Source organism: Chiloscyllium punctatum, chromosome 3, assembly GCF_047496795.1.
Source record: "Chiloscyllium punctatum isolate Juve2018m chromosome 3, sChiPun1.3, whole genome shotgun sequence".
NCBI classification, from domain to species: Eukaryota; Metazoa; Chordata; class Chondrichthyes; order Orectolobiformes; family Hemiscylliidae; genus Chiloscyllium; species Chiloscyllium punctatum.
In genome coordinates this window covers 14,737,641-14,762,090 of record NC_092741.1, presented here as the reverse complement: position 1 = coordinate 14,762,090, position 24,450 = coordinate 14,737,641, and the positions used below count along the sequence as shown (strand labels likewise).

The following is a 24,450-nucleotide window of genomic DNA, read 5'->3' as shown; positions in this document are numbered from 1 at the left end:
TAGTAATAGGCACTGTATCTATTATTTGATTAGGTTTTCCAATAGTTAAGCTTTCTAAGTTCTTCTTTCTTTTGTTAGTATATTAACCATGGTGTTTAAATAAATTGTATTTTGCTAAACGTTGAATTGTTTGACCAGTGCATCATATCTGAAACACGTACTTCACATCTATCGTGAAAACAAGAACAAGTCAGGGTCTAGGCTACCTATTTAAAATATTTTGAAAGTGTCAAGTATACTTAGGGTGGATATTCCCAGAAATATATCCAGGGAGGTTATTTGGGTGGAACTGAGAAATAAGAAAGGGATAATCATCTTATTGGGATTGTATTATAGACCCCCTAATAGTCAGAGAGAAATTGAAAAACAAGCTTGTAAGGAGATCCTAGTTATCTGTAAGAATAATAGGGGAATTATGGTAGGGGATTTTAACTTTCCAAACATAGACTGGGACTGCCATAGTGTTAAGGGTTTAGATGGAGATGAATTTGTTAAGTGTGTACAAGAAAATTTTCTGATTCAGAATGTGGGATGTACCTATTTGAGAAGGTGCAAAACTTGACCTACTCTTGGGAAATAAGGCAGGGCAGGTGACTGAGGTGTCAGTGGGGGAGCACTTTGGGGCCAGCGACCATAATTCGACTAGTTTTAAAATTGTGATGGAAAAGAATAGATCAGATCTACATGTTGAAGTTCTAAATTGGAGGAAGGCCAATTTTGACATTATTAGGCAAGAACTTTCAAAAGCTGATTGGGGGCAGATGTTCGCAGGTAAAGGGACAACTGGAAAATGGGAAGCCTTCAGAAATGAGATAACGAGAGTCCAGAGACAGTATATTCCTGTTAGGGTGAATGGAAAGGCTTGTAGGTACAGGGAATGTTGGATGACTAAAGAAATTGAGGTCTTGGTTAAGAAAAAGAAGAAAGCGTATGTCAGCTATAGACAGGATAGATCGAGTGAATGCTTAGTGTATAAAGGCAGTACGAGTAAACTTAAGAGGGAAATCAGGAGGGCAAAAAGGGGACATGAGATAGCTTTGGCAAATAGAATTAAGGAGAATCCAAAGAGTTTTTACAAATACATTAAGGACAAAAGGGTAACTAGGGAGAGAATAGGGCCCCTCAAAGATCAGCAAGGCGGCCTTTACATAGAGCCACAGGACATGGGGCAGATAATAAATGAGAATTTTGGATCAGTATTTATGTGGAAAAGGACATGGAGGATATAGAATGTAGGGAAATAGATGGTGATGTCTTGAAAAATGTCCATATTACGGAGAAGGAAGTGCTGGATATCTTGAAACTCATAAAAATGGATAAATCCCTTGGTCTTATCTGTGGGAAGCTCAGGAAATGATTGCTGGGCCTCTTGCTAAGATATTTACATAATCGATAGTCACAGGTAAGGTGCCAGAAGATTGGAGATCGGCTAACGTGGTGCCACTGTTTAAGAAAGGTGGTAAGGACAAGCCAGGGAACTGTAGAAAAGTGAGCCTGACAATGCTGGTGGGGAGGTTATTGGAGGGAATCCTGAAGGACAGGATGTACATGTATTTGGAAAGGCAAGGACTAATTAGGGATAGACAACATGTCTTTACGCTTGGGAAATCATGTTTCACAAATTTGATTGAATTTTTGGAAGAGGTAACAAAGAGGATTGATGAGGGCAGAGCGGTAGTTCAGATCTATATGGACTTCAGTAAGGCATTTGACAAGGTTCCCCATGGGAGACTGGTGAGCAAGGTTAGATCTCATGGAATACTAGCCATTTGGATATAGAATTTGTTCAAAGGTAGAAGACAGAAGGTGGAGGGTTGTTTTTCAGACTGAAGGCCTGTGACCAGTGGAGTGCCACAAGGATCGGTGCTGGGTCCTCTACTTTTTGTCATTTACATTAATGATTTTGATGTGAACTTAAGAGGTATAGTTAGTACGTTTGCTGATGACACCAAAATTGGAGGTGTGGTGGACAACGAAGAAGGTTACCTCAGATTACAATGGGATCTTGATCAGATGCGCCAATGGGCTGAGAAGTGGCAAATGGAGTTTAATTTAGATAAATGTGAGGTGCTGCATTTTGGGAAAGCAAATCTTAGCAGGACTTATACACTTAATCGTAATGTCCTAGGGACTGTTGCTAAACAAAGAGGCCTTGGAGTGCAGGTTAGTCAGAGGTACATAGAATAGTGAAGAAGGCATTTGGTATGCTTTCCTTTATTAGTCAGAGTATTGAGTACAGGAGTTGGGAGGTCATGTTGTGGCTGTACAGGACATTGTTTAGGCCGCTGTTGGAATATTGTGTGCAATTCTGGTTTCCTTCCTATCGAAAAGATGTTGTGAAACTTGAAAGGGTTCAGAAAAAAATGATAAGACTGTTGCCAGGGTTGGAGAATTTGAGCTATCGGGAGAGGTGGAATAGGCTAGGGCTGTTTTCCCTGGAGTTTCGGAGGTTGAGGGGTGACCTTATAGAGGTTTATAAAATCATGAGAGGCATGGATAGGATAAATAGACAAAGTCTTTTCCCTGGAACTAGAGGGCATAGGTTTAGGGTGAGACAGTAAAGATATAAAAGAGACCTAAGGAGCAAAGTTTTCAGGCAGAGGGTAGTACATGTATGGAATGAGCTGCCAGAGGAAGTGGTGAAGGATAGTACAATTACAGCATTTAAAAAGCATCTGGATGGGTATATGAATAGGAAGGGTTTAGAGGGCCAGGTGCTGGCAGGTGGGACTAGATTGAGTTGGGATATCTGGTCGGCATGGACGTGTTGGACCGAAGGGTCTGTTTCCATGTCGTACAACTCTATGACTCTATGACTATAGTCTGATCCATAACAGTACTAAACACTCTGAGCAATCAACATCTGAGTTAGGGCATTAATCTGCAACATCCATGTACAGGTATCCCACTGACCTCAATGTCAAGGGCCTCCAATGTCCCCATGTTTGGAGAACATTTCAAATTTTATTTGTGTGTATTGCGACTCCTGAATGTTCACATTACTGAGGAGCTCTTTAGTTTCCCACAATTCATTGGAACTATTCCTTATGGTATGGCATAGTGGCTCGGTGATTAGCACTGCTGTCTCACAGCACCAGGACCCCGAGTTCACTTCCAGCCTTGGGTGACTGTGTGGAGTTTGCATTCTCCCCGTGTCTGCATGGGTTTCCACCCACATTCCAAATATGTGCAGACTAGGTGAATTGTCCAAGCTATAATGCCCATAATGTTCAGGGATATGTAGGATAGGTGCATTAGTCTGGGGTAAACATAGAGGAATAGGTTTGGGTGGGATACTCTTCTGAGGTTCAGTGTGGGCTTATTGGGCTGAAGTACCTGTTTCCACACTGTAAGGATTCTAAGGTAACGTATAAGTCAGCCATTGAAGCTGTGCTGAATTAAGATCTGCTACTCAAATAGATGGGGAATATATATGTCTGCAAGCCCTGGATCAGCATCAACCTGCAAATGATATGGAGCTAACTCTATTGTGGCACTTATGAGTACAGATGCCCTCATGATGCAGCAAAAATGCAGGAGAGCCACAATCACTTGCCTTCCATGAAATGCCAAGGAAATGAGAGCTGGAGACACCATGCTCTTACCAGAGAGGTGACTACTGTCTTGCTGCTATCCACATATCTGCAACTCAGGACAAAGCTGGCGGCTTGACATCAGATTTCCATTAAAGTCAGAACATAGATTCATACAGCAGTACCATTCGAAGATGGTACTTGATGCTTAATTTTTCTTCTCCAGACAACTGGAAGATGCACTAATGCTTTGGGATGGGTGATGAGAATCCATTAGATAAACAGCATTGAAATGTTGAGAACACTCTCCAGACAGGAAAACATCTTCAGCATCCTACAGCGCAGGTAAGTTCACCAAAGCAAACAAAGGAAATCCTTTCTGGTGAATGTTGTTCCATGGAATCGAGTTCCATAAAGCTATCATTTACTGAGTACAATGTTTTAATACTGCTTAACTCATTCGCCTTTCTATATATTTCATGCTGTGTCATAAATGTTAAGTTTAGAAACAAGTTTAGGTGCAAACTTTCAAAACATGAATGGTCACTTATTCAATCCTAACAATGTTCTATGCTATGGGAGCTATGGAAAGAATAGTTGTCTTACAAATTGGATAGGAACATTGCGTGCTACTTAGAAAGGCTAGCCTCCATATCACCATTATTGTAATTGTAGCAAAATGGCATGCCCTTACACAACTGATGATGAAAAGTGAAGATGTATTTATAAAAGTAATAAAGAAAATTAAATGAAGTGTCACTGGTACCACCGATTCAAATAGACTTCCTTGCCCTTTCCTTCTTCTTTTCCACTCCCCCCTGCTCCACCCCAACGCCTACTTTCTCTAGGTGCAGTCCTGGAATCTGCAGCTAGTGTTGAGACAACATGCTTAGTGGAGCCTGGTGACTTGGAGTTTTGGGCAGGACATGGGTGTTTGTGGTTAGAGGTGCCAGGCATGCTGAATGTGACCTGCCTCAAATGCAAGTTCACCTTTCTCAACTTGAGCTGCCACACCATTAGGGTAGCAAATACAATTGGTGTTAAAAGCGTGGTCTTGTGAGGAGACTACTAGCAGGGCCTGTGTGAGATTCTTTCTCTCAGCTGGTGTCTATTGGCACCATCCTATCTCCTGGTGTAGAAGGCGTACCAGGAGTGAGTTCAAAGTTCCTTATCCCACTGTCGCTGCCTTGTTGGTGCTGAGTATTAATAGCTGAAGTAATGGAGTGCAGGTCTATGCACATATTCAGCAGATTCCAGATTAGCGTGGCGCTTTTCCAGCACCTGCAGTCCTCACTTTCACCACATATTCAGCAGATACTGATTATGTTGGACAGCCAGCCACCTGATCATCAAGTTAGACTTATGCTCATATTCCTGCATGGTACAAACAATATTGATAGAGTCCTCTAAAATTCAAGTCAACTTGCCAGTGCCTTCACAAAACCTACTGTTGCTCTTGTGTCTACTTCTATATTTGGATGAAGTCTTAATAGTATATAGAACAGTACAGCAGAGGAACAGGCCTTTCGGCCCACCATTGTGCTGTTCTAAACTAATCTCATCTGCCTGCGCGTGTTCCGTGTCTCTCTATTCTCTGTTCATGGGTCTGTCTAAAAGCCTTGTAAACTTTGCTAACATTTCTGTTTTGACCACCTCCCCTGGCAGTGCATTCCAGGTACCTCCCACATGCTGAAAAAAAAACTTTCCTAGCACATTTTATTTAAAATTTCCTCCTCTCATGTTAAACATACACCTCCCTAGTATTTAACATTTCCACCCTGGGAAAGACACTCAAACTACCCACCCTAGCTATGCCTATCTCAATTTTAGATACTTCCATAAAGTTGCCCGTCAGTCTCGAATGTTGTAGCAAAAATGATCCAAGTTTGTCAAACCTCTCTTTATAGTTACTACACTCAAATCCAGGCACCACCACAGCAAACCTTTTCTGCACCCTCTCTAAAACCTTGACATTCTTCCTACAGTGCAGCGACCAGAACCTTACTTAGTGCTCCAAATGTGGCCAACTTTTATATCAAGCAGCCAGACCAATAAAGGCAAGGATGCTGTTTGCCTTCTTTGTCACCTTATCTACTTGTAATGGCTGATACAATGGAGTCATCTTCTGCCTGCAGCTGTATACATGCCTGGTCTTTGGTAGTCCTCTGAGTACCAGCAAATTGGACTAGCTGCTGAGATGTGGTAGTGACACCAGCAGCTGCTCTTGACTCTAATTTGTCAGTATCTGTGCAAGTTGTGGGTACATGAGGCAGTCTTGCTGGTTCACTTCAGAAGCATCTTGGCTTCTTCCTCAGAGGTGGAGGTCTAGCATGGCCACCCTTTTGACAGCAAAGACTGCGTGGATGTAACTAGTACTTCCAGTGACAAAATAGAGGATGACTGTGAAATAGCAATAGAAATTTGGGCATTTTAAGAATACATTTACAGTAGCAATAATGGAAAAGCAAGAGAAGCGGACAGTGACTCTTACTCAGTTGCTGAGGGATGAAGGTTTCATGGTCTTCAGGAGCGTAATGGAATATTCTCCATTTGCCTGGATGACTGCAACTTTAACAATGCTTAAGAAATTTGGCACCATCCAAGGCAAACATTTGATTAGTACCACTTAGACAAACATTCACTCCTTCAACCATAATGCACAATTGCAGCAGTGTGCATCATCTGTAAGATGCACTGCAGAAACACTTGAAGGCTATGTATACAGCATATTCCAGACCACAATCATTGCTATCAAGGAGAACAAGGGCAACATTACAACCTGCATGTTCCTGCCAATCGATTCACCACCCTGAATTGGAAATATTGTGAAATTGCTTCAAATTTGCTGGATCAAAATCCTGGAATTCTATTCCTAACAACAATTTGGATATAACTACACCAAATGGATTACAGCAGCACAAGAAGGCAGATCCTCACTATCTTCTCAAAGGGCAACTAGGGATGGGCAATAAATGTTGTGCCAGCCATCAAAGGTCACATCCCAGGAATTAATAAAAAGCATTTCCAACTTTTTTCTTACTACTGATATATAGCCAATAAAATCCCATTTTTATTATTGCATATTTTGGCAATCCCTTGCCTTCAACGTCAGCCTGTTCTGATTGAGCTCTGTATCGCATGCTGAGGCTTGATGAACAAAGGCTTTTGAACACTTCCTTTGGATTTTCCAAATTGTCACATCTTAACTTGGAATACTGCACTGAAAATGATGCCCCACTGTTCCATAAGCCTTCACAAAATAAATAACATTCCAATTAGACAACCACCATTACCCATTTGTCTATTATTCAGAACAAAAGCAATTCATACCAGCTTTTGCCCTAGGTGAAAATAACTAATTTTAACACATGGTCAAAGAAAGGATTATTAATCTACTACAAGGCAACTATATGCCTTTAAAAAAAAATAAATTTGCAAAGACAAAATCACAATTAAGACGGACAAAAGACAGATGATTTGGCAGATCTTACGAATGGAAAAAAAAACGGAGAACATTTTCTGAAGATCAAAAATCCAGATCACAAGGGCAGTTGAAATTGTTTCTCATTCTTCCTTTGATTTCAGAAATGATAACATATTGTTGTCCATTGATGCAGTGGACTGATGTCTTTTCTTCATAATTTTTTTTCTTCTCAAACAGTTTTTACTCTTTTCATTCACACCAGAAGGGGAGAGGGAGCAACATTTTCAAGACCTCTGAAGGTCTCCAGCTGCTCTGCTACAGATTTGAAGCAAGCTGCAGCTTGGCCAATCTGAGGTCTGTTGTCAAGCAGCTTTTTTCTTGCGCTGCTGAGGCTCAATAATATCGCAATCTCACTGGTCCGCAACAGCCGCATTGTCTGGACAGCTAAAAGTGTGCAGCACTTGATTTTCACAAACTACAAGCTCTCCTAGTATTTCAGCGAAAAAACAATATTAGTCTTCCACTTCAGTTTTGTAGACCAAAAAGGAAAGTTATGTAGTATCTTACAAAATCCCCCCAAAATGTTTCATATCATCAAAGATCTACCTGTGGTGCCACTTTGATGCTAATGATGGACTTTGTTTAGCCATTGCTGAGGTCACTATACAGCCTTAATGGTACACTTTGAGGGGAATATAGGATTACAGGGACCCCAGGGTTCGCATACAGAATTGTCTAAAGGTAGCTAGGCAAGTTCAAATAATTGTTCAGTAGTCTTATAGAATTCTTGGGTTTATAAATAGAGGCATAGAGCATAGTAGCAATGAAATGATGTCTACTAGTCAGACCAAATTTGGAGTATTGTATTCAGTTCTGGGCACCTTATTTCAGGAAGGATGTTAAAACCCTGAAGAGATTGCAAGGGAGATTTATCAGAATGATACCTGGAATAAGGCATTTTAGATACAAGGAAAAATTAGAGAAATTAGGTTTATTCTCATTGGATTCTGCATTAGTGGTGCTGGAAGAGCACAGCAGTTCAGGCAGCATCCAAGGAGCAGCAAAATCGACATTTCGGGCAAAAGCCTTTCATCAGGAAGTGCTTCACCAGTCTCCTCATTTCCCCTCCCCCAATCTTATCCTAGATCCAACCTTCCAACTCGGCATCATTCTCATAACCTGTCCTACCTGTCTATCTTTCCTCCCACTTATCCGCTTCACTCTCCCCTTTGACCTATCACCATTACCACCACCTCCATCCACCTATCGCACTCTCAGCTAACTTGCCCCCAGCCCCACCCACCTCCCATTTATCTCTTCATCCCCTAGGCTCCCAGCCTAATTCCTGATGAAGGGCCTTTGCCTGAAACGTTGATTCTCCTGCTCTTTGGTTGCTGCCTAACCTGCTTTTCCAGCGCCACACTCTCAACTCTAACCTCCAGCATCTGCAGTCCTTACTTTTGCCCATTTTCAGAACTAATAGTTCATAGAAAAAGATGGTATATATCCTGATGACAGGGTCAGGTGAAAGGAGTGAGAAGAGCCTAGAGAGATGGCTGATCTGTGTGGGAGGAAGAAAGTGAGGGTAATGAGGGCCTTGGGTGTGGGGTAGGTAAAGCAGGTGTTCATGCTCTAAAATTACTGAAATTGATATTGATTCCTAACAGTTGGCAGGTCCCCAAGTAAAAAGTGAGATGCAGGAGTGGAGCTGAGTGGAAGTGAGCTACAGAGCAGCCTAGAAACATAAGAGTTTCTGTTTCTGCGTGCTTCAACTGAGGTGGAACTGAAAAGTGACATCAAATGAAGCTCTGATTTGATTGGCTTATAGGGATCATGTTAAATTTGAATCTGTGTTCCCCTGGTGCACGGATTTGGGATATCTCATCTGGACTGCAGAGGAACTTGGAGTGGTAGGGTACATATTCAGTGGTTGTAGCCCATGTAGACACCAATAACACAGATAAAACTAGGGCACTGGTTCTGCTAAAAGAATATGAACAGCTAGGAGCTAAATTAAAAAGCAGAATCAAAAAGGAACTAATCTCTGGATTACAACCTAAATCACAAGCTAATTGGCACAAGGTCAATAAGATTAAGCAGGGAAATGTGTGGCTTAATGATTGGTGTGGGAGAAATGGGTTTGAATTCATGGGACATTGGCACAAGTACTGGGGAAGAAGGGACCTATTCCAATGTGACAGTTGTCATCTGAATAATGCTTGGACCCTACATAACTAGGGCAGTAGATAGGCTTTAAACTAAATGAGGGGGGGGGGGGTGGCAAATAGTTCAGTTATGGGTAAATTAGAAAACCCAAATTAAAGGAGGAGGTAAGAGTGCAGGTTAGCGATGTAGCAGATGGTTACCAGATAATAAAGGTAAGAGACAGTTCAGGTGAATGTCTTTATGCACAAAAAGGAATTCTAAAAAGAAGCAGGGAAATTTACCAGTAGAACAAATTTAAAAGCTTTGTATCTAAATAAACAATGCTTCTGAAACAAAATCAATGAGATAATGGTGCAAAAGGGTATGATTTGGAAGCGATGACTGAGACATGGTTACAAGGAGGCCAGATGTGGGAATTGAATATCCAGAGTACTCAGCATTTCAGAAAGATAGACTGAATGGAAAAGGAGGTGCTGTAGCTTTGCTGGTGAAGGAAGGGTTCAGTGCTGTAATGAGGAATGACGTAAGCATGGGAGGATAAGGTGTGGAATCAGTCTGGGTAGAAATAAGAATAGCAAAGGGAAGAAGTACTTGGTAGGAGTAATCTATAGGTCCCCAAACAATAGTTCCACATTTGGGGTGGCATAGTGGCTCAGTGGTTAGCACTGCTGCCTCACAGTACCAGGGTTCCAGGTTCGATTGCAACCACGGGTGACTGTCTGTGTGGAGTCTGCATATTCTCCCTGTGTCTGTGTGGGTTTCCTCTGGGTACTCCAGTTTCTTCCCACAGTCCAAAGATGTGCAGATCAGGTGAATTGGCCATGCTAAATTGCCCTTAGTGTTGGGTGCATTAGTCAGAGCGAAATGGGTCTGGGTGGGTTGCTCTTCGGATGGTCTGGTTGGGCTGAAGGGCCTGTTTCCACACTGTAGGGAATCTAATCATAAGACTCCAATGAATTAGTCTCATATCTTTGTCTTTAAGTCTTTCCAAGAATGTGAGAGGATTGTGGTCCATGTACACAACTGTCTTTGACATATTGTTCATCACATAAACATTAAAATATCGTAAGGCCAGTAACAAATTCAATAATTCTTTCTCAATGGTAGAGTATTTTCTCTGGTCGGTGTTGAGTTTCTTTGAAAAGTAGCCAATTAGCCATTCAATTCCATCATCATTTTCCTGTAGCAGTACAGCCCCAACTCCTATATCACTAGCATTGATTGTAACTTTGAAGGGTTTCATAAAATTCAATATAGCTAAAACCGGTGTGGTACTGCTTTTAAATTCTCAAATGCCTCCTGGAACTGTGCTGTCACTGAAATTTTGTGTTCTTCTTTAACAAATCTGTTAGCCATGCCACCATGGTGCTGAAGTTTGGAACAAACGTCCAAAAGAATCCGCTTAGAACCAAAAATCAAAGCACCTCTTTCAGAGAATATAGAACATAGAACAGTACAGGCCCTGCAGCCTCGATACGCTGACCTTTTATCATACCTTTTAAAAACTAACCTGCATATGCTTCATCGTATGATCTTCCATGTGCCTATCCAAGAGTCACTTAAATATCCCTAATGTAGCTGACTTTAGTATCACTGCTGGCAGTGCATTCCATGCATGCACCACTGTCTGTGAAAAGAACCTACCGCTGACATCTCCTTAAAACTTCCTCCGACTAACTTATAATTATGCCACCTCATGATTGCCATTTCTGCCATGGGAAAAAGCCGCTGGCTGTCCACTTTATCTATGCTTTTCATCAACTTGTAAACCTTTTCAAGGTAGGTTGTGGAAATTCTTTGATGGCCTTCATCTTTGTTCATTGGGGTCAACCTTCCATGACCTCACCTTTGCCTTTGCAAATTCTGTTTTCTTTAATGAGGAAAGGTTTTGCTTCTCATCACAGTTCAAAGCGGTCTGCCAATGTACCATGTGATCTTTCCAAGACTTGCTTAAGATCACTACATCTTTCAGGTAAACAACACAAATTATTAATCTGGCCACAACTCCATTCATCAGTCTTTTGGATGTGACTGGTGTGTTCTTCATTTCAAAAGACATCACTTTGAATTGCTATAGTCCATTTGGAGTTACAAATGCAGAAACCTCTTTAGCTTTTTCTGATTAATTACCTGCCAATAACTATGCAGTAAGTCCAACTTTGGTTTGTCCAACTTTCTCTGTACAGTCCTCCAAACTTGGTACTGGGCATGAGTCCAATTTTGTTATGGCATTGACCTTCTGATAATCCACACAAAATTATTGCGATCCATCAGGTTTTGAACTAACGCGATTATTGATCTCCACTCACTCTGATTTGGTTCAATGAAATTCATTCCTAATGGAATTTTGCCTGAAACATCGATTTTTTCCTGCTCCTCAGATGCTGCCTGACCTGCTGTGCTTTTCCAGGACCACTCTAATCTCAATGATATCTTTATTGAGCATCGCATCCACTTCCTTCTGGACCGGTGTGGCTTTGAGAGGTTTAAGTCTGTAGGGGTATTATTCTATTGGAACAGCATTCTCTTCTTCCACCTCATGTACAATAGTATTAGTCCTCCCCACCTTATTCTTGCATATGTTCTAATACTTCTGCAACAAATCTTTCAACTTGGGTCTTTGGTAATCCTGACAGTACACTCTTAAAATGGTCTTCAGGGACTGATGCTACCTTTCCAAAGCTCCCTGCAATGCAAAATGGTGTCCACTTGAATTAAAGCATGGTATCCCTAAGCTATCCATGACTTCCTCACTTTTCATCTCCAATGACAGTCTCCAGACAGGCGTTTACCACAAACCTACAGAAGCCCATAACGACCAGGGTTACACCTGCTCCCACCCAGTATCATGCAAGAACTCCATCCCATTCTCCCAATTCCTCCACCTCTGCCGCATTTGCTCGGATGAGGAAAACATTCCACTTGTGAGCATCATAGATATCCATCAATTTTGAACAACGGGCTTTTCCTCCTTCCATCATCCAGACAGCCCTCTGCTGCACTCTCCACTGCTCTAAACACCCCTCCTAACACAATAAAGACAGAGACCCCTTGTCCTCACTTACCATCCTACCAGTCTCCGCATCCAAAGCATCATCCTTAAACATTCCTGCCAACTCCAACTAGACCCCACCACCAAGAACATCTTCCACTCCCCACCCCTCTCTGCCATCCGCAAGGACCATTCCCTTCAACAGTCCTCAGTTTGCGCCACTGTCCCCACTAACCCCTCAAACCCTCAGGTACCTTCCTCTGCAACCGGAAAAGATGCAAAAACTGCTGGTACACCACCCCCCCTCACCCCCATCCATGGTCCCAAACAGTCCTTCCAGGTGAGACAGAGATTCATTCACCTGCCTCTCTTCCAACCGAGTTTACTGAATCAGGTGCTCCTGATGTAATCTTCTCTACATCGGGCAGACCGAATGTAAACTTAGGGAATGGTTCACTGAGCATCACAGCTGGGCCCACAGGGGCTGACCAGACCTCCCAGTCACCACCAATTTCAATTCCTCCAACCACTCCCTTTCCGACATGATCATCCTTTGCCTCCTCTATTGCTACAATGACCCACAGCACAAATTGGAGGAACAACACCTCATCTTTCACCTGGGCAGCCTACAGCTGAAGGACCACATTGAGTTCTCCAATTTCAAATAACCTCTCTTCCTATCTTCCGTCTCCCTTCCCAGGTCCTCCCCATTCATTCTCCTGCTCCCTGCCACCAACCGAATTCACTCATCCCATTGACCAACCAGGTTGTACCCTCTACCTGTCTTCACCTGGCCCCGCTTCACAACCCTGTCCCCATCACCCCCTTTATCTGCAGCTCTCCCCACACGCACCCCCAGTACTGAAGAAGGGCTACACCTGAAATGTCGATTTCTCCACTTCCTAATGCTGCTTGTCTTGCTGTGTTCTTTCAGCCTCCTGCCTGTCTATTCCTTAAACAGCCCAGCAGTAAAAATAGATCCTTGGTCTGACTGAATCACCCTGTGTAGCCCATACTGAATAATGGAAGCTACTAAGTCTTCCACCATCCTTTTTGCCTTAATACTCCATAATGGAATTGCCTCCAGAAATCTAACAGACACATCCACTATGGTTAGCAAATATTGTTTCCCACTTTTAGTTGTAGTGAGGGACCTACACAATCTATCATAACCTGCCTAAATTTTCTTTGAATGTGGGAATTGGCCACAATGGCGCTGGTTTTATTACTGCCTGTGGCTTACCTAACATTTGGCACGTATGACATGTATGGCAAAATTTAACCACATCCTTGTGCAGACCAGGCCAAGAGAAGCGCTTTTGTACGTTAGTCCAAGTCCTCCACACATCTAGATGACCTACTGGTAATTCATGTGCTACCCGTAACACTTGCTGTCTGTAAGCTACCAGCAACACAATCTTCTGCCCATTTCTCCACTGCATTAACCTGCCATGGTCTCCATTTTTGTCTTAGGACTCTGTTTAAGGTAATAACCCTCAGGAATATATTTGATTTGTTTTCTGAGTATGCATCAATACATATTATGATTATCTTTTATTATCTCATCTTTCTGTTGTAAGTCCATTAGCCTTTCAGGACTAAACACTTCTGCATGACCCACCTGTTCAGGTGTTTCCTGTACCATTACATCAAATAGGGTGTCAGCTAACTGAACCTCAACTCCTTCATCTTTCTCTTAAGTTTTTGCTTCTTGCTGTGACTTATGATAGTATTACTACACAGTCTGGAAAAATTCCACGGTTTTGAACTTTTAACTCCTCAGTTCCCTGGTCTTCCTTTGGCTTCGCCACAACAAAGTGTGTCACTTACACCTTAGGTCCTGCTGTAGTCCTGGAACTGACACTGTCAATCACTCCCACTGTTATTTCCCCAGTCTTGATTTGGCTCTCCAAACTGATCTTACATAGGAGAACGCTAAATTTCGGTCCATCTATTCCACAAATTACCACTCTCTTGGGTAACATGTCAGAAAGAGTGCAAAAATGTTCATCTCTTGCTATTAGAGGCTGATTAGATCCTATATCTTTCAAAATTGTAACTTCTCTCCCTTTTCTCCCTGAGTAAACTTAAACCACAGAGGTGAAGTCTGTAGAGATCGGGCACTAACTCAATAACCAGCACCTGCCTAGGCTGTGCACTCTACTGTAGCTCCTCAACTTCGAGTTTCCTTTGCTTCTTTCATTAATGCTACCGGCTTAGCCTCTTTTACCACATCTTTTCCCACAGTGCCTTTCTTGAATGTCCAGCACTGTGACTTTACATGTCCCACCTTACAACAGTGGAAAGACCTGAGGCCTTTCCCTTCCATTTTACCCGCTTGAGCTTTTTTTTCACCCGTGGGAAACTATTAGCAGTGTACTCTACTCTTTGTTTTGTCGTGAAGGTTCTCCCCTCCTCCCAATTACTATACCTCATGGGATGAAATTCCAGCTGGAAGATAAATTTCATCTTATGCACTAATGCATATTCATATGCCATCTTCTTGATGTATTCATTCTTCTCATTTCTTGAACTTCCTGCTCATCCACATGAATTCTCATCATTTCTAGAAGTGAGTTTTTAAACTCTTCTAGCAGAATAATCTTTCTGAGAGCCTCAAAGGTCTTGTCTTAATTTTTAAGACCCGCATTCAGCTATCAAATTTACTATGTTTAATTCTTTTGAACTAAACATAAGTCTGACCTGGTTCCTTCTTTATATTTCTGGACCACTGTCTACACGCTTCTGGTACCAATTCATAAGCACTCAATTTAGCCTTTTTGACATCTACATAATCTCTTGACCCCTCATCTGACAGGAGAAAGTAAGGACTGCAGATGCTGGAGATCAGAGCTGAAAAATGTGTTGCTGGAAAAGCGCAGCAGGTCAGGCAGCATCCAAGGAGCAGGAGAATCGACGTTTCGGGCATAAGCCCTTCTTCAGGAAGAAGGGCTTACACCTGAAACATCAATTGTCCTGCTCCTTGGATGCTGCCTGACCTGCTGCGCTTTTACAGCAACACATTTTTCAGCCCTCATCTGACAGCACATCTCAGTAGCTCTGTCAACTAGCTTAGTCTGAACCAGCATTACCCACAACATTTCTGACCACTCCATCTGCCAAGCCAATTTTTCAAATAAAACAAAGAAGGCTTTGACATCTTTCTCATTAAAACATGGAAATATTTTAACATATTTGTATACAACACTACCTTCTCTCTTCATTTCCATCTGTGAACTTGAACTTCCTAACTTATTCGCAACTTCTGAAGTAATTCTCTCCCTCTCTTTCTTTTTGCTCAGCTAAGAACTTTCTCTCCCTTTCTTTCACCTCTCTTTTTTTCTCTTCTCTTTCTTCTAACAAGGCTCTTATTTCCATTTCTTTCCCTTCTAACTCCATTTGCCTCAATTGCAATTTAAGTTTTTCTAACTGTACTTCACTTGTCTGTTTCTCTGACACACCTAAGTGCTTGACTAACTATTAAATTTCAGCTTTCTTTTTGTCCCCAGTTAAACCCAATTCTAACCTATTTGCTCATTCTAAAAGTATGCTCTTCCACTGTCTTTCTAAACATTCTTGGCAAATTTGGGAAACATCTTCAGACCCCAGAACCTCTTTAGCAATCTTAAGAGCCATTTTTCTCACTTTTAATTTAACCAACCACAAGTAACAGAAATTAAACATTTTTTAAAATCAACATTTTATTTAAAGATGCAGGACATGAATCGGCAAGTGTTTAAATCTGCTGAGACCTTTAGTACCCCAGATCTGTTCAAATCTGTCCAAATCTCAGACTGAATCTGTCTAGACTTGTCCAAATCTATCCAAACCTCAGACTGTTACAAAAGGGCAGTGAACCCCTCTGTTAATTAAGCCAGACACCCAGAAAAGCTGACCTTGCCTTATAATCTGTTAAAATATGAGTGACAGAAAACTCCCAAATTCCACTATTCAAAGAAAATAACATCAATTTATTTCCTAACTCTAAAAGTGAACATTAATCAACAATTACTCACAACTCTAAGCCCTCTTTCTCTTAACTTGCTTATTACCTGCCTCCAACTCCAAAGCAATTTTACATCAACCTAATTTCAAAACCACAAAGCCATTGTCATCTTCAGTGACTTCACACTTCCGGCTGCTGAATTCTTGGCATCATCTTTGTTCTTTTTACTGCAAGTATATTTCTCATGAAAACGTACCTTTGATAGAGAGTTTCCTAATTTCTTGGATCTGTCTCAATAGCAGTTCCTCTCTCTCCAACTTTCAAAATGCTTACACTTTTAGACACCCAACATCGGATGGTCTCATTGGTTCGATGTTGGCAAAACGATAAAGTCAAACTCGATTGAGTTTTCGTATTCTGGAGCATAATTTGAACTGATTGGTTAAATTCAAATTGTTGTCAAAACAGCAACCAAAACTCAGATATCCACTTTGCAGCCAAACATTCCATATTTTCAGTTTTCCAGTACACACTGGGACTGCCATCTAGTCATATAAACAAGTGCTTGTAATCTCTCAGTTCGAAACAGCATTCACTCTCCCTTAAAGGTATAGTACACACCTTTAAATTCATAACACAATATAAAATCAAAAACTATGGTATACCATATTGCAAAGGCGTGGCAGGCTGGAAGATTGGTAGACACCCAAACATAAACAAAGGGATACTAAAAATTAATGAAAGGAGCTGAGGTAAATTCTGAAGAAAACCACACAAAATAGCAGAAAGGATAGCAAAAGTTTGTCTATGTATATAAAAGGGAAGACAGTCACTAAAGTGAAATGTTGGTCCCTTGAAAGATGAAACTGGAGGGTTAATAGTGGGAAACACTGAAATGGCTGTGATGCTAAATCAATACTTTGTCTCAGACTTCAGAATGAAAGATAACAGTATAATTCCTAGAAGAACAGGCAAGTCAGAGGTTATACGAAAGGTAGAACTTAGAACAATCAACATCGATAGGGAAACGATACACAGAAAACTATTAGGATTGAGGGCAGACAGGTTCCTGGGCCTGATGGCCTACAGTCTAGGGTATTAAAGGCAGTGGAGACAGTGAATCCATTGGTTACAATATTCCAAAATTCCCTGGACACAGGAAAGGTTCCAGTGGATTAGAAAAATGGTACAGTAACGCCCTTATTCACAAAACGCAGGAGACAATATGTGGGAAATCACAGACCAGTTAATTTAAAGTCTGTTGTTGGGCACGTGTCATAGAGTCATAGAGATGTACAGCACGGAAACAAAGCATTCGGTCCATCTCATCCATGCCGACCAGATATCCTAACTCAATCTAGTCTCAGTTGCCAGCACCTGATCCATATCCCTCTAAACCCTTCCTATTCATATATCCATCCAAATGCCTTTTAAATGCTGTAATTGTACCAGCATCCACCACTTCCTCTGGAGCTCATTCCGTACATGTACCACCCTCTGCATGAAACGTTGCCCCTTAGGTCTCTTTCATATCTTTCCCCTCTCACCCTGAACTTATACCCTCCAGTTCTGGACTCCCTCACCCCAGGGAAAAGGTCTTGTCTATTTATCCTATCCGTGCCCCTCATGATTTTATAAACATCTATAAGGTCACCCCTCATCATTCAACTTTCCAGGGAAAACAGCCCCAGCCTATTCAGCCTCTCCCTATAGCTCAAACCCTCCAATTCAGGCAATATTCTTGTCAATCTTTTCTGAACCCTTTCAAGTTACACAACATCCTACAATAGGAAGGAGACCAGAATTGCACGCAATATTCCAAAGTGGCCGAACCAATGTCCTGTACAGCTGCAACATTACCTCCCAACTCCTGTACTCAATGCTCTGACTAATAAAGGAAAGCATATCAAACACCTTCTTCACTAACCTATCCAGCTGCTACCTATCTACAGAGGAAACTCGATTATCTGAACACGATGGGCGGACATTATTTCGTTCGGATAATCAATTATTCGGCTAATCGACTAAATGCCTTTCCTCTGAGGCACAGAGTTTTTAAAGTCTGCTCCCCGTTTCAGGAGGTAAGGCAGCATCAGAGCACATCAGGCCCGCCGCTGCCCCCACCCTCAACCTCGTGCAACGCCGCCCCCACCCTCAACACTGCCCCCCACCCCGAACCCCGTGCAAGATCGCCCCTGCCCCCAACACCCCCTGCTCCCCAGCACCGTCCAACAACGCCCCCGACCCCGTCCAGCACCGCTGCCTGTCCCCACCCCCGATCCCGTCCAACACCGCCCTCCCACCACCATCCAACACCAACCCCCAGCCCCTGACCCCGTCCAACACCACCCCCCACCCTGACCCCATTCAACATCGCCGTCACGCCACGACACTGTCCAATACCACCACTTGCTCCCCCGTCCAACACCGCCCTCCCGCCCCAGACCAATACCACCGCCCACCTCTGTCCAACACTGCCTGCTGCCCCCGTCCAACACCACCCCCCCCCACTCCGACCCCATCCAACACCGCCTTCGATCCTGTCCAACAGCGCCGCCTACCCCCGCTCTCGACCCCGTCCACCAACGCCCTTCTGCTCCCATCCAACACAGGCCCTCGACTCCAACCCATCCAACACCACCCTCCCGCCCACATCCAACACTGCTCCCTGCCCCGACCCTGTCCAACACCGCCCCCCCGCCACCAACCCCATCCAACACCGGCCCCCATCCCGTCCAACACCGCCCTCCCGCCCTAATCCAAAACCGCCCCCCTCCCCAACCCCATCCAACACCGCCCTCCCGTCCCCAACCAACACTGGCCCCCCCCGCCCCCAACCCGTCCAACACCGCCCTCCCGACCCATCCAACACCGCCGCCCACCCGACGCCGTCCAACGACGCCTTCCCGCCCCCATCCAACACCGCCCCCCCCCCGTCCCCGACCCCATCCAACACCGGCCCCCCCGCCCCGACCCGTCCAACACCGCCCTCATGCCCTCATCCAACAGTGCCCCCCCGCCCCTGACCCCGTCCAGCACCGCGCCCAAACCCTGCCGCCAACCTCATCAACACCAGCCCCCCCGTACCTGACCTGTCCAACACCGCCCTCCTGCCCCATCCAACACCGGCCCCCCCACCCCTTACCCGTCCAACACCGCCCTCCCGCCCCCATTCAACACCACCGCCCACCCCTGTCCCGTCCAACACCGCCCTCCCGCCCCCATCCAACACCAGAACCCCCCCCCCCCGACCAACACCGCCACCCCCCCGACCCATCCAACACCGCTGCCACTCCCGACCCTGTCCAACACCGCCCTCATCCAACACCGGCCCTCTGCCCCCAACCGCATCCAACACCGCTACCCAACCCCGACCCCATCCAACACTGCCCTCCTTCCCCCATCCAACACCCCCCCCCACCATCCACACCCACTCCCTCTCTGTGGCAGCTGGACTGGACACCAACAAGACTGCTGCAGTTGCCTTTGTGAGATAAGAGTCCAAATTGCGTGCGCACACACACGCAACACACACACTCACACATCCACACACCCACACAGCCACAGCCACACACACAAATTTTACTGCAGCTTTTGGACAGTTTCCACCTTTGCCCTGCACAGGAAAATGTTGGAGAGATTATCAAGGTGTGGGGAGGGATGGGGGTGAGTGGGTTAGGGTACACACCTGTGTAGAACACCAGGGAAAGTGTGGGGACAGAGACAGGCGAGCAGATAATCATTTGGAGACAGTGCCTGCTTAATCATTATAAACAAAAGACGCGATCACTGTAAGAAACACGTCTTTGATGTAATGTTTCCATCAGGACCTCGAGATCTCCTTCGGATAATCCAATTTTCGGATAATTGGTATTCGGATAATTAAGGTTCCTCTGTATCTAGTTTCAAGGAAATATGACCTGCACTTCAAGGTTTCTTTGTTCAGCAACAGTCCTCAGAACCTTACCATTAAGTGTATAAGTGCTGCTCTGATTTGCTTTTCCAAAATGCAGACCTCACATTTATCTAAATTAAACTCCATCTATCACTGCTAAGCCCATTGGCCCATCTGATCAAGATCCCATTGTATTCTGAGGTAACCTTCTTTGCTGTTCATTATGCCTCCAATTTTGGTGTCATCTGCAAACTTACTTACTTTTCCTCCTATGTTCACATCCAAATCATTTATATAAATGCTGAAAAATAGTGGATCCTTGTGGCACACCACTGGTCACAGGCCTCCAGTCTGAAAAGCAAACCTCCACAACCACCGTCTGTCTTCTATCTTCGAGCCAGTTCTATATCCAAATGGCTAGCTATCCTTGTATTTCATGAGATCTAACCTTGCTAACCAGTCTCCCACGAGAAACCTTGCTGAATGCTTTACTGAAGTCCATATAGATCATGTCTACCACTCTGTCCTCATCAATACTCTTTGTTTCTTCTTCAAAAACTCAATCAAATTTGGGAGATATGATTTCCCATACACAAAGCCATGCTGACTGTCCCTAATCAGCCCCTGCCTTTCCAAATACATGTAAATCCTGTCTGTCAGGATTCCCACCAACAACTTTCACACCACTGATGTCAGGGGCTCACTGGTCTGTAGTTCGCTGACTTTTCCTTACCGCCTTTCTTAAATAGCGGCACCACATTAGCCACCCTCCAGTCTTCTAGCACCTCACCTGTGACTATCAATGATACAAATATCCTTTTTAAAAAATGTTTACATGTATTATGTGTAAATAGTCCAGTTTATTCTATTTTATCTTAATTTCTTTTGCATATTAAACTTCGGTTTAAAGCCAGAACAGGTGTCAGATCTCGCAGTGGGAGAACACTTTGGTGACAGTGATCACAGCTGTCTAACATTTAACATAGCCTTAGAGAGGGAAAGGAGCAGTTACCGAGGGAAAATATTTAATTGGGGAAAAGGAAATTATGATGCTATCAGACAGGAAGTACAGACTGGAAGCAATTGTTCCACAGAAAAGGCACAGCAGATATGTGAGACTGTTTAAGGAGCAGTTGTTGCGAGTGATGCACGCATTTATTCCTCTGAGGCAGGTAAGATTAAGGAACCTTGAATGACGAGAACAAAGGAGCTTCTCGTCAAAAAGAAGAAGGCAGCTTACGTAAGGTGGAGGAAGCAAGGATCTAGCACAGCTTTAGAGGATTACAGGCTTACTAGAAAGGAGCTCAGAAATGGACTGAGGAGAGCCAGGAGGGGGCACGAAAAAGGCTTGGCAAATAGGATTAGGGAGAACCCAAAGGCATTTTACTCATATGTGAGGAATAAGAGAATGATCAGGGAGAAGGTAGGGCTGATCAGGGATAGCGTAGGGAACTTGTGTGTGGAGCATGAGCAGGTAGGGAAAGCTCTAAATGAGTATTTTGCTTCAGTTTTTTCTAAGGAAAGGGAACTTTTTGTGAATAAAAACTGTGAGGAGCTGGGATACAAGCTTGATCAGATCAAGATTGATGAAGTTGGAAATTTTAGAAAACATTAACATTGTTAAGTCCCCAGGGCCAGACTAGATTTATCCTAGGCTGCTCCGGGAAGCGAGAAAGGAGGTTGCTAAGCCACTGGCAAAGATTTTTGCCTCCTCACTCTCCTGTGTATTTGATAAGGTTCTCAATGATAGATTCATTCATAAAGTCAAGAAGTTGTAATCGAAAAAATAGTATGGGCTTCTCAGAAAGACACTACAATTATCGGAGTTTTACATCTTCACACTGATTGGACGAATTTGCAAAGATAGCACAGGAGACAAGTTCATACAGAATCACAATCGTTGTTGCACAGCAGAAGGACACTGCTCATTGTGTCTGAATTATCTCCCAGATGAATAATGCACTTAGTGCCAATCTCCCATCTTCTCTCATAACCCTGCATATGCTTTCTTTTCAAATAACAGTGCAATCATTTTCTGAGTATTTTGAACATGCTTCCAACACAATCTCAGTAAGTACAAGACACTGGTAAGGCCAGTTCTAGTCAACGCATTAGAGGAAGGATGTGGAAGCTTTGGAAAGGTTTCAGAGGAAATTAACTAGGATGTTGCCTGGTATGGAAGGAAGGACTTACAAAAAAAGGCTGAGGGAACTGAGGCTGTTATCTTTGGAGAGAAGAAGGTTGAGAGGTGACTTAATCGAGACATATAAGATAATCAGAGGGTTAGATAGGGTGGACAGTGAAAACCTTTTTCCTCGGGTGGTGAAGGCTAACACGAGGAGTGATAGATTTAGGACAGATATTAGGGGTAGTTTCTTTACTCAGAGAGTAATAGGGACATGGAATGGCCTGCCTGCAACAGTAGTAGACTTGTCGATGTTAAGGGCATTTAAATGGGCATTGGACATACATATGGATAATAATGGAATGGTATAGGTTAGATGGGCATCAGGTTAATTTCACAGGTCAGCACAATATCGAGGGCCGAAGGGTCTGTACTGCGCTGTAACGTTCCATGTACATTCCAGATTAGATTAGATTACATTACAGTGTGGAAACAGGCCCTTCGGCCCAACAAGTCCACACCGACCCGCCGAAGCGCAACCCACCCATACCCCTACATTTACCCCTTAACTAACACTACGGGCAATTTAGCATGGTCAATTCACCTTACCTGCACATCTTTGGACTGTGGGAGGAAACCGGAGCACCCGGAGGAAACCCACGCAGACACGGGGAGAACGTGCAAACACCACACAGTCAGTCGCATAAGGCAGGAATTGAACCCGGGTCTCTGGCGCTGTGAGGCAACAGTGCTAACCACTGTGCCACCGTGCCACCCATATCTTAATTCTTGCTGTATGAAAAGATTTTTCCTCAAAATGTAGACAAAAAAAAACTAAAGGAACTGTAGATGCTGGAAATCTGAAATAAAACAGGAATTGCTGGAAAATCCCAGCAGGTTTGGCAGCATATGTGGAGAGAAATTAGAGTTAATGTTTTGAGTCCAGTTTTCTTTCTTCAAAACAAGTCGAGAGTGTGCATATGGTGATGCATGGCACTGAGATGTCGATCTCAGGATGCAGCAAGAACAGCTCTCTGAGGAATGTTGAATATCATGCAGATACCTGTGTTCCTGCATAGATTCAAAACATGAAGGATGAAACCTGAGTTGGAATCCATGTGGAGTGAGTCTGAGCCAGAGGCAGTCAGTGAGGAATGCTATATGGCAGTGGAAGTGAGTTTTTGCAAATATCTAGTCAAACACCAGGAGTGACACTGGAAAAGCATCCAAAGAACAGGAGAATCGATGTTTCGGGCATCAGCCCTTCTTCCTGAAGAAGGGCTGATGCCCCAAATGTCGATTCTCCTGTTCCTTGGATGCTGCCTGACCTGCTGCGCTTTTCCAGCAACACATTTTCAGCTCTGATCTCCAGCATCTGCAGTCCTCACTTTCTCCACCAGGAGTGACAGCAAAGGTAATGTTGGTGAACAACAAAAAGAAAAAAAGATTTGAATGAAAATTCTGTCAGAGAGAAGAGCAGAACTTCTTCAAGGTGCACATCCCAGGAAGAGATGTGGCAGTGAGTTAAACTCTCGAAAAAAAAACTTCCATGTACACAGGACACAGACAGATTCACACCTTCTTCAGGAAAGGAAACTAGCATGCAGGTACAGCAGACAATAAAGAAAGGGAATGGAATGTTGGCTTTTATAGTGAAAGGATTAAAGTATAAAGGTAAGGAAGTATTGTTGCAACTAAACAAGGTATTGGTGAGACCACACCTGGAGTATTGTACACAATTTTGGTCCCCTTATTTGAGGAAAGATGTAGTGGCATTGGGGGCAGCTCAGAGGAAGTTCACTAGATTGATCCCAGAGATGAAGGGTTTTTTGCATGAAAAGAGATTGAACAGTTTATGCAATACTCTTTGCAATTTTGAAAAATGAGAGGAGATCAAATTGAGGTATGCAAAGATTTTAAAAGGTATGGATAAAATAGACGATGAGCAGATGCTTCCTCTTGTGGGGCATTCTAGCTCAGGAGGTCATAGTTTTTGCATAAGGGGTAGCAAATTTAAGACAGAGTTGAGGAGAAACTACTTCTTCCAAAGGGTTGCGAACCTGTGGAATTTGCTACTCCAAAGTGTGGTGGATGCTGGGACAGAGTAAGTTTAAGGAGGACGTAGATAGATTTTTAATTGGTAATCAGTTGAGGGGATATGGGAAGAAGGCAGGAAAATGGGGGTGAAGAGCATATCAGCCATGATCAAATGGCAGAGCAGACTCAATGATCCGAATGGCTTAATTCAGCTCCAAATCATCTGAACTTATAAAATAACTTTGGATTTTCAATCATTTTACATGGCATTATCTTTTTGATGTCCTAATTTTCTCTTTAAGCTCCTCTTTGCACATTCTATGTTCTTTTAG

General features: G+C 43.5%; 1 protein-coding gene across 1 annotated transcript in view; it reads right to left on the bottom strand.

The window, feature by feature from the left end:
* Positions 1-24,450, bottom strand: part of LOC140453953 (dynein axonemal heavy chain 8-like) — a 1,210,036-nt gene that overhangs the window by 963,782 nt on the left and 221,804 nt on the right. The gene's annotated exons all lie outside the window — the stretch shown is intronic.